The 14,206-nt window shown below is 37.1% G+C and overlaps 1 protein-coding gene across 1 annotated transcript in view; it reads right to left on the bottom strand.

Moving 5' to 3' along the window:
• The window catches only part of LOC112055481 (Ig-like and fibronectin type-III domain-containing protein 2), a 171,636-nt gene that overhangs the window by 64,335 nt on the left and 93,095 nt on the right, over positions 1 to 14,206 (bottom strand). The window contains exon 3 of the mRNA XM_052887272.1: positions 6,379 to 6,429. The gene's annotated coding sequence lies outside the window, so the exon portion shown is untranslated. The remainder of the gene's footprint in view (positions 1 to 6,378; positions 6,430 to 14,206) is intronic.

The following is a 14,206-nucleotide window of genomic DNA, read 5'->3' as shown; positions in this document are numbered from 1 at the left end:
TATAACATCAATAACTTTTAGCTTATTTTGAATCGCTTTTTTCCGATTTTCATGATTAACAGCCCATTTTAAGGGCCTCACCTTTTTACAATCGCACTGCAAGACACCGGTTAGGTTTCCATCCCTATGTCATTGACATCCCTAGAACTCGTACGAAGCGATTTGTTTCTTCGTTTCTTATACGCATGGCTAGGGTATGGAACTCTCTCTTGAAGCCCTTGACTACAATCTCGCCTGATATTAGGTGATGGTGCAATCTAAGATGGAAGCGGGCTACTTGTTAGGAGGTGGATGAAAATCCACGCCCCTTTCGGCTTCTACACGACATCGTACCGGAACGCTAAATCACCTGGCGGTACGTCTCTAGCCACGGCCGAGGCTTCCCACCAGCCACCCAGCAACATGAGCAGCATAATATGAGAAACTAATAACTGGCTGTTGCCAACTATTACTTTCTCATATTATGTAGAAAATAGAAAAAATGGGCTCTATACTTATACGATTGAGAGTTTGGGCTCTTGTAATCTACATTCCTAAGCCACCATGGGTTTACTTGCCATCATTTATAAGATAACTAAGGTCTCGTCCTTACAGGGTTAGACCGTAAGTACTTATATTATATTCCGATATTATTTAAAAAAAACATCCAGACCATAAAATAAAGTACAGGTATAAAATTGATATTTCCTGGCAGTCAATAAATAATTGAATGTTATAAATAGAACTCCTCTCAGAGGAGGAGGCACTTCGCATATTAATTGATTTTAATTGATACAGATATTCATTGTTTTCCCAAAACCCCTCGTTAGGAAACTTTCCCTAATTACAATGATTGAAAAGTGTCTTTTACCTAGCCTCTGAAAGGGCGACTTTATGAAAACTTTAAGGAAATTACAAATTCACTTAAATTTGAGAAGTACCAAAATGGCTTTTCCAAAACTTTAGCGGAGGAAGAAAAGTTTCACTAGTCTAGTTTATCAACTAGAAGAGAAACTACACTAATCTTTCATGAAATTCATATTTTACGTAGATAATTATGTATGATAAATATGTTAAATTTAAATTTTTTGACAGATTGCCGTGCTTATGTTATAATGGAAATTTCATTTGTGTTTATAAAGCTTTATTTTTGTTTTCATATATACAATTTAAGTGGCGATCTCATTGGTGGCATATGTGTCTCTGTAAAATTGTAAATACCATTAGATTAAATCAATCTTGCAAGATGTTCACAATCTTGCTAGATTGAAGTCAAAAGATTATGAACCGCAACATACTGCTTACAATTTGACGTGTTTAATTCGGTAGATTGTAAGGAATAACGTACAATTAAAAAAAATACCTAATCTAACCATTCTATTGGTTAGGTTAGGTATTTTTTTACTTAACCTAACCAATATAATGGTTAGGTTAGGTATTTTTTGATTTTCTGAGCCATTCAAGTTCCGATTCTTTAGAGTATGTATATCGATTATAATCTAAAAGTATATACAATTTTACTGTGTCATATACTCCAACTTTTCAGTTGTGTGCATTTTAAGAAATTAAATATCACGTGTCTTAAACGGTGGAGGAAAAACATCTGGAAGAAACCGGCACACCTGAGAATTTTCTTAATTCTCTGCGTGTGTGAAGTCTGCCAATCCGCATTGCGCCAGCGTGGTGGACTATTGGCCTAACCGCTCTCATTCTGACAGGAGACTTGAGCTCAGAAGTGAGCCGAATATGGGTTGATGATGATGACATACACGTCATACTTCGCTTGTAAATAAAGTCATTGCTGGTTCCAGAAAGATCAAAACTAAATTTGATCGCGCATATATCAACCAACAAATTAAACGTGAGTTGAAACGCTTATCTATCAAACCGTTAAAATCGCTCACTTTGTCCGACGATGTCATGATACAAATGCGAGATGTCATGAAACAGTGTTCTAAATTCAAAATATGACCTCACAAACGAGAGCGATCAGCGGAAACTAATTGCAGCAACCGCAGCTTGCAGTGATCAAATACTGCTGCGGTCTCGCTGTTACCGCTACGTTGATACATCGAAATATTAGGTAGAAGGACGTACTTTTGAAATTAAATATAAAGGTTTTAGCAGACTCAAAAGTGATTACAAAAATAGAAAACTAATGTCGAACAAAGGTTTCACAACAGGACAACTTAATTAACAAATCAAACTGAAACCAAAATAAGATCCTAAAATGGCAGAGAATGACCTTGAGTGAAGTCACGCACTTTTGATCGTTGTGTGTAGGGTTAAAGGCTCACAACATTTGTCAGGACAACTTAATTAACAAATCAAACTGTAACCAAAATAAGATCCTATAATGGCAGAGAATGACCTTGAGTGAAGTCACGTACTTGTGAACGATGTGTGTAGGGTAAAAGGCTCACAACATTTGTCAGGACAACTTAATTAGCAAATCAAACTGTAACCAAAATGAGATCCTAGAATGGCAGAGAATGAACCTTGAGTGAAGTCACGTACTTGTGAACGATGTGTGTAGGGTTAAAGGCTCACAACATTTGTCAGGACAACTTAATTAACAAATCAAACTGTAACCAAAATAAGACCCTAGAATGGCAACCTTGAGTGAAGTCACGCACTTGTGAACGTTGTGTTTAGGGTTAAAGGCGCCTTTGACAGATATCTAACACTCTCCTTTTCACTTTCCCCGCCTATCCCAAGTAACCCATAAATAATTACACAACAAGAGATGTGGATGGCTCGAACACCACGAGCATACTGAAGCCGTACGTTGTTGCAACGCGGCGATAACAAAAGCGGAAAAAAGTAAAGTTATATTGGAATGTCAAATCTGATGGAAAGGTTGACGCGACCTATGTAACAAATCTCCTCCTATAAATCTAGTATTTGATGCGTTAGCGATTTTAAATGGAGAATCGCTACGTAGCCACATGGCTAGAGCGTCATTTGTTCTTTTGTTCTCTTAAAACGATGATAATAGACTCCAAGGGAAATGTAGGCCAGGGAATGCCTACTCTGCATCAGATTACAATATGTAGAATAAAGAAAGAAAATAATTAATGTTTTCTCTTCGTATCGCGCCAACTTCTAACCCTTTTCAACATTTTTGGCACAAAAACGCGGGTGTAATTAAAAATGTTTGCTTGTGCACTACTCACTGACACCCGCAGAACAATAATTAAAAACGCTTCTATATTGAAAACACGTACAACCTTGCCTCGAATACTTTCCGCTAGCGTACATAATCTAAAGACAACCTATGACAGTGGGAAACAAAGAACGATCGTCTGAAATTCCATCAGTTTTCAATGTTCTTATACTGTGACAGTCGCGTAAACTTAAACGTGAATTTCTAAGGAATTGACACAGCGCCATCTAGTGGCACTACTGCACAATTGTTTCAATTCCTTACAAATTCGCTTTTACGTTTATGCGATCGTCACAGTATGAAAACATTGAAAACTCCCACTCAGGTTAATGGAAGACACTGAAAGTCCAGTAGCCCAGTGGATCTCTGCCTTCGATTCGGAGGGCGTAGGTTCGAATCCGGTTCCGGGCAGACATCTCCAACTGTTCAGTTATGTGCATTTTAAGACATATCACATTTTATCACATGTTTCTAAGGTTGAAAGAAAAACATCGCGAAACTGCATACCTGAGAATTTTCTCAATCTTTTACGTGTGTAAAGTCTGCCAATCCGCATTGGATCTATTATGGCTATATTAGGGCCTGTACACACCACGTATTTTAAACGCGCCGTCAACGCCCGTTTGTAGCGATACAACGCGCGTGTGTATAAATACAAACTGCTCTATAGGATAAAAGCGCGCTGTCGACGCACATTTTTAAACCCCGTGTCAACGGCGCGTTTAAAAAACATGGTGTGCACAGGTCCGTAGCCTAGCCTCTCTGATTCTGAGAGAAGAATCGTGCTCAAAAATAAGTCGAATATGGATTGTTAATGGTGATTGTGGACTTAAGGTCGAAGTGTGTGTTTCGATGCGTTGCGGCGATGCGTTGCGGCACCGCATACCGTAAAGATTTCACCGTATCAGCGGGCACACGGGCGATGCGGCGCCGCAACGTTGTTATGTGCAGCGGCGCCGTAGCAGCGTTGGACAGTCTGTTAATATCTACTACTCATTGGCATAAACAACTGAGCGGTGCCGCTCCGACGTCGCAACGCATTCACCCCTCCCCGCCTCGTCTCGGTTGTTGCAAGTCCAGTGCGGCGCCATGCCATCGTGTGACATGCCTCAGATATTTCTATGTAAGACGACGCAGCGACACCGCTCCGGCGCCGTACGGAAAACGCATCGTGTGCCCCCGCCCTTAATGTTCCTTGTTATACACGGTACCCTAAAAATTGATAGTTATAAATAAATACAATCGAAAACACTTTCATTTGCAAGTACGTTACAGTGCACCTCCAAAAACAATTTCCATCTGCGTGAATAATTTAAAAACAAAAGCCAACAGCGTTCGCGGAACAAAGAACGGACGAAACAAGTGAAAAACATATCGACCATTATATTAATATTTTTGTAGATTGAAAATATATACATATTTCGGTTGTGCAAAAACATGGGATATGAGTAACATATATTTTTAGTTTTTAAATAACACGCCGACAAAGAATGTAGGTTATATTTGCCACGTTTTTGATTATTAAAAACTGTTATCAAATATTCACTAACATTAATATAAAGTGAATTTTTTTTTTTCATTTGAACGAACTGTTCATTTTTTAGTGACTCGATTTATGTTTACGAGTATTATGACGTCATATAGTTGACAGTTTAAATCAGTCACTTGTCACTTAATTTATGTATGTCTGTCTGTCTGTGGTAATGATAATTTTATACTACATTTGTCTGTGGTATGATTTTCCACTTAAATCAGGTAAAACATCTGCCCCTGTAGCCAAGTGGCACGTCGATTCTCTTTCTACGATCGCAAACGCTTCGAATACTAGAAAAATCTATGGGAATGACAGGTCTTGATCACGTGACCTGTCGATAGCGAATGTCATTCCCATACATCTTTCTAGTTTTCGGAGCGTTTGCGATCGTAGAAAGAGAATCGACTTGGCTACAGGGGCTGGTTATAAAAATTGTCTTAACTAATTTTATAACGAGATTATATTATTGGTAACATCACTTGAACTAAATTCTATTATTTGTACATTTAAGGAAGATTTGTTATTTTTTTGTTTATAATGATTCAACTCAGAAACTACTTTACTAATTATAAAAATTCTTTCACCTATAGAAAGCTTGGAAGAAACACTTTCAGGGAATAACATAGGCTATATTTTATCCCCACATTCCCAAGAGAACGGGAACTAAGTTGTTGAAATCGCGGGGTTTGCGATTGATAAGACCCTTGCACTCGAGAGACGTGCCTGAGTTTTTCTTTTAATTATCACAATCATTGAAGCATTTGCATAGTATTGAAGTAAGGTTTTAACCACAAAATGTTTTTTTTTTTTTGTAAAAAACACTACGGCTAGGACGTAAAAATACTACATAAGTTACCTATTAAGTGGTTTTAAAAGATGTTCATGTCAAAATATTTGAAGCTTTCCGAGGGTTGGAAGGCTTTAAATAATTCACGTGACCGGAAAGTGTTCGGGCGGAGGCTTCGCCGCGGAGGTTGTATCGGGAAGTGCTTTAATAATAATTATTGTTTAATCGCGCCGGTGTGGGTTTGGTACATTTTACCAAGTATTTTGTTACGTAAAAATGACCCGAATACGTGATAGATCAGTGAATAAGACCTCTGCCTCCGATTCCGGGAGGTATGGGTTCGATTCCAGTCCTCCTCCAACTTTTCAGTTCTGTGCATTTTAGGAAATTAAATATCACGTGTCTCAAACGGTGAAGGAAAAATATCGCGAGAAAACCTGCATACCGGAGTTTTTTTTTAAATATAGGTTGATAATGTTGATAATGATGAAAAGAATATGGAGGATTTTCATATCTCTTTCCAATATTTTTTTACACTTTAGGCTAATAGCTTCCGTTTTACGGTGCCATTATTTTTTTGCTTGCTTGCTTAAATAAATATTTATTTTTTAAAAATCCACAATAAAAGTAGGGAGATGCGTGCCCCGGACAGGATTCGCACTTACATATCACGGCTTCTATAACGTACTAGCTGACGCCGCGCGGTTTCGACCGCGTGGTTCCCGTTCCCGTAGAAATACGGGGATAATATAGCCTATAGCCTTCCTCAATAAATGACCTATTCAACACTGAAAGATTTTTCAAACCGGACCAGTTCCTGAGATTAGCGCGTTCAAGCAAACAAACAAACCCTTCAGCTTTATAATATTAGTATAGATTGTAATAACATAATATTCTAGAATATGATATTACCTTGTTACAAGGGGCTCAGAGCCGCGCTAGCGTTCGCTTCTCATGCGAGACCTGGAACAAGATGATATGTTATTAATAAAGCTCTTACCATTTCGCCATTCACGAGCTTTCCGCTGTACGAAGTGAATTCGTCGCTATATTCTTTAGAAATCCTCCTTTCCATTTATAGAATATTATAATTTTCTGATTTAATCCTATAACATTATTGTGATTCATAGAAAACTACTTTGTTTAAAAGATAAAATTAAACCATACGCGTCCAGCGAACCTTCTCCTTTTTTGAATTAGGTTAAAAAGGTACGTGACGACGTAGTTTAAAAACTTGATAAGTCAGGGACCACTTGAAAAGGGTAGAAAGGTTTTTCAATAAAAATAATATTCATCATCATTATTGTCAATTCATATTCGGTTCACTGCAGAGCTCGAGTCTCCTCTCAGAATGAGAGGGGTTAGGCCAATAGTCCACCACGCTGGCTCAATGCGGATTGGCAGACTTCACACACGCAGAGAATTAAGAAAATTCTCAGGTATGCAGGTTTCCTCACGATGTTTTTCCTTGACCGTTTGAGACACGAGTTATTTAATTTCGCAAAATGCATATAACTGAAAAATCCGGATTCGAACCTAGACCCTCCAGAGTTGGATGCAAAGGCACTAAGCTATCAAAGCTCCATAAAAAAATATTAGCAATGTCTTTTTAGGGTTATGTAGGTACATCAAATGGTAAAAAAGATCAATTTGGTGTACGTCTAGGTCTCCGGAAGACGTATTGCAAAAAAAAAAAATAGACGCCCCTATGAAACGAACTATGGAATTTGGCATGAAATACCGTCTTATATTACAAGTATAGGGAAAAATCTGGAAAACTGGAAACTCTGTATCTGGAACTAGAAAGAAAATTTTGTAAAATCTATTAATAATAAGAATAAAGAGAGATTAATAATAAAATTTGTTTATTTGAAGGTAATAATAATATAGCCAGTATAAAACATACAAAAGAAAAATATCTTTATCTAATAATAAATACCCTATAACAGGTATTCGGGTTTACACAAGTTTCGCATTTTCACCCTCAATTTCATCCTTTCGTACAATCAATTTTCTCACCCCAACGTTTGTTAGCGATAGCATCGCAGCCCGCGGTCAGTGAAGGGTGGAACCGAAGGCTATTCATTTCTATTGCTTTATTACTGTAGTGCCAATTTTGACCCCTTTCAACAATCAATTGTACCCGGTACTTGATAACTTAACTATTTTTAGATGTCCACATGGCGTTTTCTGTTTTTTTTTTGCAGTGTAAGTACAATAACGAGTCTATAGACAGACCAATCTTATTTTATACTTGCAGGTTTCACCCGCGTAGTTCCTGTTCCCATGTGAATAGGGGGATAAAATATAGCCTACGTTACTCTGTTGCAGCTTTCTAATGGTGGAAGAATTTTAAAATCAGTCGTTTTTGAGTTAAATGGTAACTAACTAACAAATGTTAAGATGCAGCTTTCTAATGGTGGAAGAATTTTTAAAATCGTTTTTTAATTAAATGGTAACCAACTAACAAAAATCAAATTTTATCTCTTTATAATATCAGTTTTGAACGATGAAAGTATGTCGGCTCATGCATTTACCGTAGGTAAGTACGGTAGGAATTCATGACTCAAATTTGTTAAATCTAAAAGAAAGTTGTGTTAGTTACACTATTTAGGTATAACACAAGAACGGCTAGACCGATTTGGCTGAAAATTGGAGGAAAGGTAGCTTAGAACCAGAGAAGAACATAGAATACTTAGAGTTATTGCAAGGGATAGGGTTTCAGGCGGACTAATTCACTAACTTTGACGTATGTTAGTTGACATACGAAATTGAGATTTCATGTAACAACTGTCATCCGGTGCCTACTGACAACCCTTCGTGGATATCATACAGTAGTAGATTTGATGTTTATTTTAATAAATTATTAATAATTACCAAATTAGTATAGTATAGTATAGACCAGCTGGTTTAATTTCAGTTTGTTTGACAGGTGCATAATCAAGATATGGACACTTGTATTATTTATAAATTGCACGAATTCAACAAAAAATACACACAAAAAATATTAACAACAGCTGTGAATTGGTGTTTATAGATAAATAAAATAAAGAATATTTCGTAATTTTTTTTAGTGACGTGCTGGGCCCAAAATTGGCCCCTTTTAATAAATCAAATATGCCCCTCACTTGATACATCGAAACTACATTTTCGAGGTTCCCATGCGGTTAGTTGGCAGTGTATTCGACGTATTCAGTTCCTTCCGTGCTTTGATCGTTGTGCTCATGGTTAATTGAATCTCAAGAGGCTGGGAGACAGACAATGCAATCAGAATTCAAAATGGAGTCATTGGCTGCACCTACCACTAGTTGGTAAATGGCATTTGATGATAATTATTATATTCACATGAAATAACATAAAATTGAAAATGTTGAAAAACCCCCGAAGGTCATGAAATTATTAATTACACTCAAGTCACTTTCACACCCAGAACTTTTAAACGGCTCAACCGATTTGCATCAAATATGTCTAAGAACACTCGCACATGTGTCACCTTTAATACAAAAAAAAACTAAATTGCAATTGCTTTATCCGTTCGGGAGATATGGTGCTACATACAGACTGACAGACAAACAGACATGTCAAACTTATAACACTCCTCTTTTTGCATTGCGGTTAAAAAGTAAGCTCTGAATCTTGAACTTGATTTCCTGCAAAATCACGTTTTTTTAAGATAAGACAGGACAAGATAAGACAAGGCATATGCAGTTTGGACGGCGTGACTTTATATAGTAGCTGATTTCAAGAGTCCGTACATTAAAGTGTAATTTTAGTGCGTAGTTTAAGCGTAATAAGTAACTATAGTTTCGTCATGTCCGTCTGTCTGTCAGTCGGCGCACAGACTATTACTAACAACATGTTTAATAAGCGACTAAATGAAATTAAGTAAATTTTCCACATTTGTCCGCCTCAGTTTTGATGCGTTAGTACCCCATCTCTAGTTCAAAATATCACTGGTTCGATGCTATTTTCCTCCAATTCACACTTCACCAAGCATTCCATTACATCAACGAAGATAGATACAAAAGTTTGTCGTGCGCCATTGTCTCCGAGTAGTTCCGGGGTACGTTCTGTCGGCAAATCAAACACGTCTACCACAATGCGAGTAGAGGTAAACTTTTTCTATCATAGATAACTAGAAAATGTCTTTGGTTTAATCTTATAAATCTTGTTGTTTTATATCGGTAACATGTTTATTTATTTTCTAGCCGATACTTACGATTTTGTACCCGGAACTTAGTGTGAATACTTTATATTTTCAACCCACATTTAGCTCACTGCTGACCTCGAGTCTCCTGTCAGAATGAGCGGGGTTAGGCCAATAGTCCACCACGCTGGACCTGCGGATTGGCAGACTTTATACACCCAGAGAATTAAGAAAACTCTTGGTATGCAGGTTTTTAATTACAATATTTAATTTCTTAAAATGCACATAATTGAAAAGTTTAGGGACGCATTACCTACTTTATTCCAAATGTATCTACTTAAAAATTCTGGTGTATTGAAGAAAAACCAGACAAGTGCGAATCGAACTCGCCCACCGAGTGTTTCGTACGTGGGATAATTAGGTACAAATAGTTCATGGATCAATTGCGCATACCTCCATGCATTTCCGAAACAAAAAAGGGTCTTGGCAGACTGACAGGCAGATAGACCGACGGATAACAAAATGATTTTATAAGGATTCCGTTTTTCCTTTAACGGAACGGAATCCTAAAAACGTAATCCAACAAAACAGAATTTGACGGGGAGTTACGGGCGTACAATTGTAGAATATTGTTGATCAAAATATAAAACTGTTTTAGCAAGAAGTCGTATAAATGAATAATTCCATAGACTCAAAGACTTAAAAATTAAGTTTGTTTATTGTTTTTATTCATGAACGCACGCATAACTTTGTAAATTCTCCTTCAGAAGCGGAACACTTGCCAACAAATAGGAATTCAAGACGTAAACTTTTATGGCCGCGATTTGAATAAATGATTCAGAATTAGATTCGAGGGTTGAGAGGATCGCTCTATTGTTTCTGGTTTTATGGAAACGTGGGAGCGATGGCTTTATTCTATGATTGTCGATGGTTATTGTTTTGGCGGGGATTGTTCAGAATTTTGTATGCTTTCAGGGAGATTGAGTTTTTTTTATTTGAACTGCGGTTGGTGTGAAAATTATGCCATAAAACACAATTGGACCGCTTTTTCGGACGCCTAGGATATAGATGTATTTTGTAAATTGGATTGAAGATCTTTAAAAAATAAATAATGCAAAGTTCTTCAGTTAAATAGGTAAAACTATGTATATAAATCAAAATTCCCGACAGGTGATGTACCTAATAGACTACAAGCCCTTGAATAAAAATTACCTGTGAAATGAACCAATATGAATAACGCTTAGAAGGCTGTTACTATATCAGAAAATAACTCTAAGCACTATGCCGTTATTTCTGAGCGGTACAGCGGTGAGTACGCGATAATATATCATTATTAGATTATTTGAAAAATTTATTTAATGAACTTTAATAAAACTCTAAAAATGTTAAAACTCTGAGAAGATATAAATCACCCCTATACAACCTTCACAAGAAAAATCTCAAGAAACCCAAAAGTGTGGCGGAAATTGTTGAACAACTTTCAGCCCTTCATCTATTCCGACCCACGCCAAGGCTTTTGAGGCTGAGCTTTGAGACCACTTAAATAAATCCACTAAAGAATCTTTTGTGTGACAAATTGAATTCCGAGATTAGAAACCTTTTATTGCATCCGCTGGACCCTTGAAATGGTTTCTTGAAACCGCAAACGTTATGGAATAGCGTTTAATATGACTTTATATTGCTCATATCATCCAGTAATTAATTAGCTTAAGCGGCATAGCATCATGAAGTCTTAGATTTGAGTCTTCGCTCGGAGTAAAACTTTTTCTTCCAAGCATTTCACATTCTAAAATTGAGATGTTGGTTACATCATCATAACTTGAAGAGCAAATTAAGCCTTCGGTTCTAGGTATTACTATATACATCTAAATAAGAAAAATAGGAAAACGTGTAGTGTGGTGAGCTCGAGCTCTAAATTTTCGCTCCAATTTTTTTTATTCTTTACAAATTCCTTGATTACAATCTCACCTGATAGTAAGTGACGCAATCTAAGATGGAAGCGGACTAACTTGTTAGGAGGAGGAACTCCTATAAGGAAAGGGGGTGGAAAGTTGCCTATTTGTGCTATAGGCAATGGTTTACCTACCACTTTACAATAGGTGAGCCAATTGCTAGTTCTACGAGTAAGTAAGTATATTCAGACTATAATTTTAGGTTTTATAAATAGTTGAAGATATATATACTGTTTCTAGTCACCAACCACACTTATTATAGTAATATACGTATAGTTAGCTTTTTACGGCAAACCTCTGAACCGAATTTTTTGAATTTTGATATAGAGATTCTAGCGCAGCAAGTCAAGCTTAGCTTTGAGAGATAAAACCAATTACAAATAGCAAGAAAGCTATCGGCGACAAACACATGAATTTAAATTTTAAATCTGAATTTTTCAATTTATATACATAAAACTAGTGTTGCTTAAAGGATTAAAAATTTGTCTAAAAACATTTGGTATTTTTAACAGACTTTAAAAACAAAGAGGAGGTTCTCAATTTGAAAGAAAGAGATAAAGATACTTCTAGATTGGTCCCATTTAATTTTCATGGAAATCAGTTCAGTTTTTGAAATAAAAATAACGATATTACACGTTCTGTGGCGTTTTCGATACATATGCTAGGCTTATACAAAATAAAATCTTATTAACAAAAAAATTCAACCGACTTCAAAATCAGTAAAATGTACGAAAAAGCGAAAAGTAACAACGTATGTGCTACCTTCTGATCACTTTGAAGGTGGTGCCAACACGGTTCTTTCAGAAACGGCTTTTTTTAATACGCCACTTGTCACACGTGAGGTTCAACGTTCAACACGTGAGGAACAACACATATAATATAAATGAAAAAAAAGGTTCAAAATATTTTTCAGACAATACGCGACGTCGCTCTTCACTCCGTCGATCCGTTCACTAAGACCTTTTGGGACACTGAGCTTTGAGACCACTTAAATAAATCCACCGGAGAATCTTTTATGTGGCAAATTGAGTTTTGAGATTAGAACCATTTTATTGCATCTGTCGCGCTCCCTCGGTGCGGCGCTGAAAAATTATTGTGTCGTAAAACATTATTACACCGTCTACTTCAATGACCTCATAGTTAAATTTTGTTTGAAGTTGAACGACCTTGAGGACAAGGATGAGGTGTTTTTCTTCTCCCGTTTCGTAAAACTTCAAACCAATTCACAACGCTATTCATTCCTACATTGGTAATGTTCATTACTACACGGGTAAACTGAGATACAATGATGGCTAATTATATGCAGTGGCATACAATGTTTTTTCTATGACCATGATAAAAGAAATTAAATAATGAACAAAACTTAGTTTGTTTGTTCGTTTGGTTGAACGCGCTAATCTCAGGAACTATAGGTCAATTTGAAAAATTCTTTCAGTGTTAGATAGTTCATTTATCGAGGAAGGCTATTGGCTGTATTATCTCCGTATTCCTACCACGCGGGTGAAATCGTGTGGCATCAGCTGGTATTATTATATAATTGGCGTCGGGCATTGCCTAGATTTAGTCTCAGCGTAGCCTCCAAGAGATTGTCTCTTATAAGGAAGCCTAAATTTTGGAAGTTAGCTTTAGTTAGTTAATTAGTTCCAAAATTCAGGTTTTCATACCATGGGACTATACGAGTTCATTGTAGCATGATATACACGGGTAATAAACAAACAATGAATAGCTTTGTGATATGTTTTGAGGTTTTAAGCTGAATAAATTACGAAACGGGAGTAAAAAAACACAGTTTTGTAATGAAGGATATATTCATTGATAGGTTTATAGGTATAGTAATGTGTCCATGACGATAGTATATACATATTTTTCTTAACAAAGACTAACTTTCTATAGATAAATATACTTGTGTAGTTTTCCAAGAGTTTCTTGTAAAACAAAAACCTGCCCTTTTGTTCTGTTCCCTTTATTATAACTCAGCGTCGTATCGGAGCTTGTAAAACAAATTGTATATATTCAAAGCTCGCGAGACAAAACCTCAAGTTGGAGGAACTTTCTCGTACCTTCGACTTGTTCGTGGAACTCCGACCTTGTTATGTCTATTGATGTAATATTCATCGAAGTAACTTCAGGTTTGAATGAAACGGAAGCCTGAATCGCTAGACGGTACGACTTTGGTGGTAGGGTCATTACTAGAACATCAGGTTTTGACGGCCTCCGTGGCGCAGTGGTATTCGCGGTGGATTTACAAGACGGAGGTCCTGGGTTCGATCCCCGGCTGGCCCTATTTTGATTTGGTCCAGGTCTGGTTGGTGGGAGGCTTTCAACGTGGCTAGTTACCACCCTACCGGCAGACGTACCGCCCAGCGATTTAGCGTTCCGGTACCGATGCCGTGTAGAAACCGAAAGGGGTGTGGATTTTCATCCTCCTCCTAACAAGTTAGCCCGCTTCCATCTTCATCATCACTTACTATCAGGTGAGATTGTAGTCAAGGGCTAAGGGTAAAGAATAAAAAAAAAAATTAATGAAACTGAACGCTGGATCGCTAGACGGTACAACTTTGGTGGTAGGGTGGTCTCTAGCCCCGGCCGATACCTACCACCAGATCTGTTGATAGAAAATATGTCTTAAATTGATCCGAGC

Source organism: Bicyclus anynana, chromosome 19, assembly GCF_947172395.1.
Source record: "Bicyclus anynana chromosome 19, ilBicAnyn1.1, whole genome shotgun sequence".
In the NCBI taxonomy this organism is placed as follows: domain Eukaryota; kingdom Metazoa; phylum Arthropoda; class Insecta; order Lepidoptera; family Nymphalidae; genus Bicyclus; species Bicyclus anynana.
This window is presented reverse-complemented; position numbering and strand designations above follow the sequence as displayed.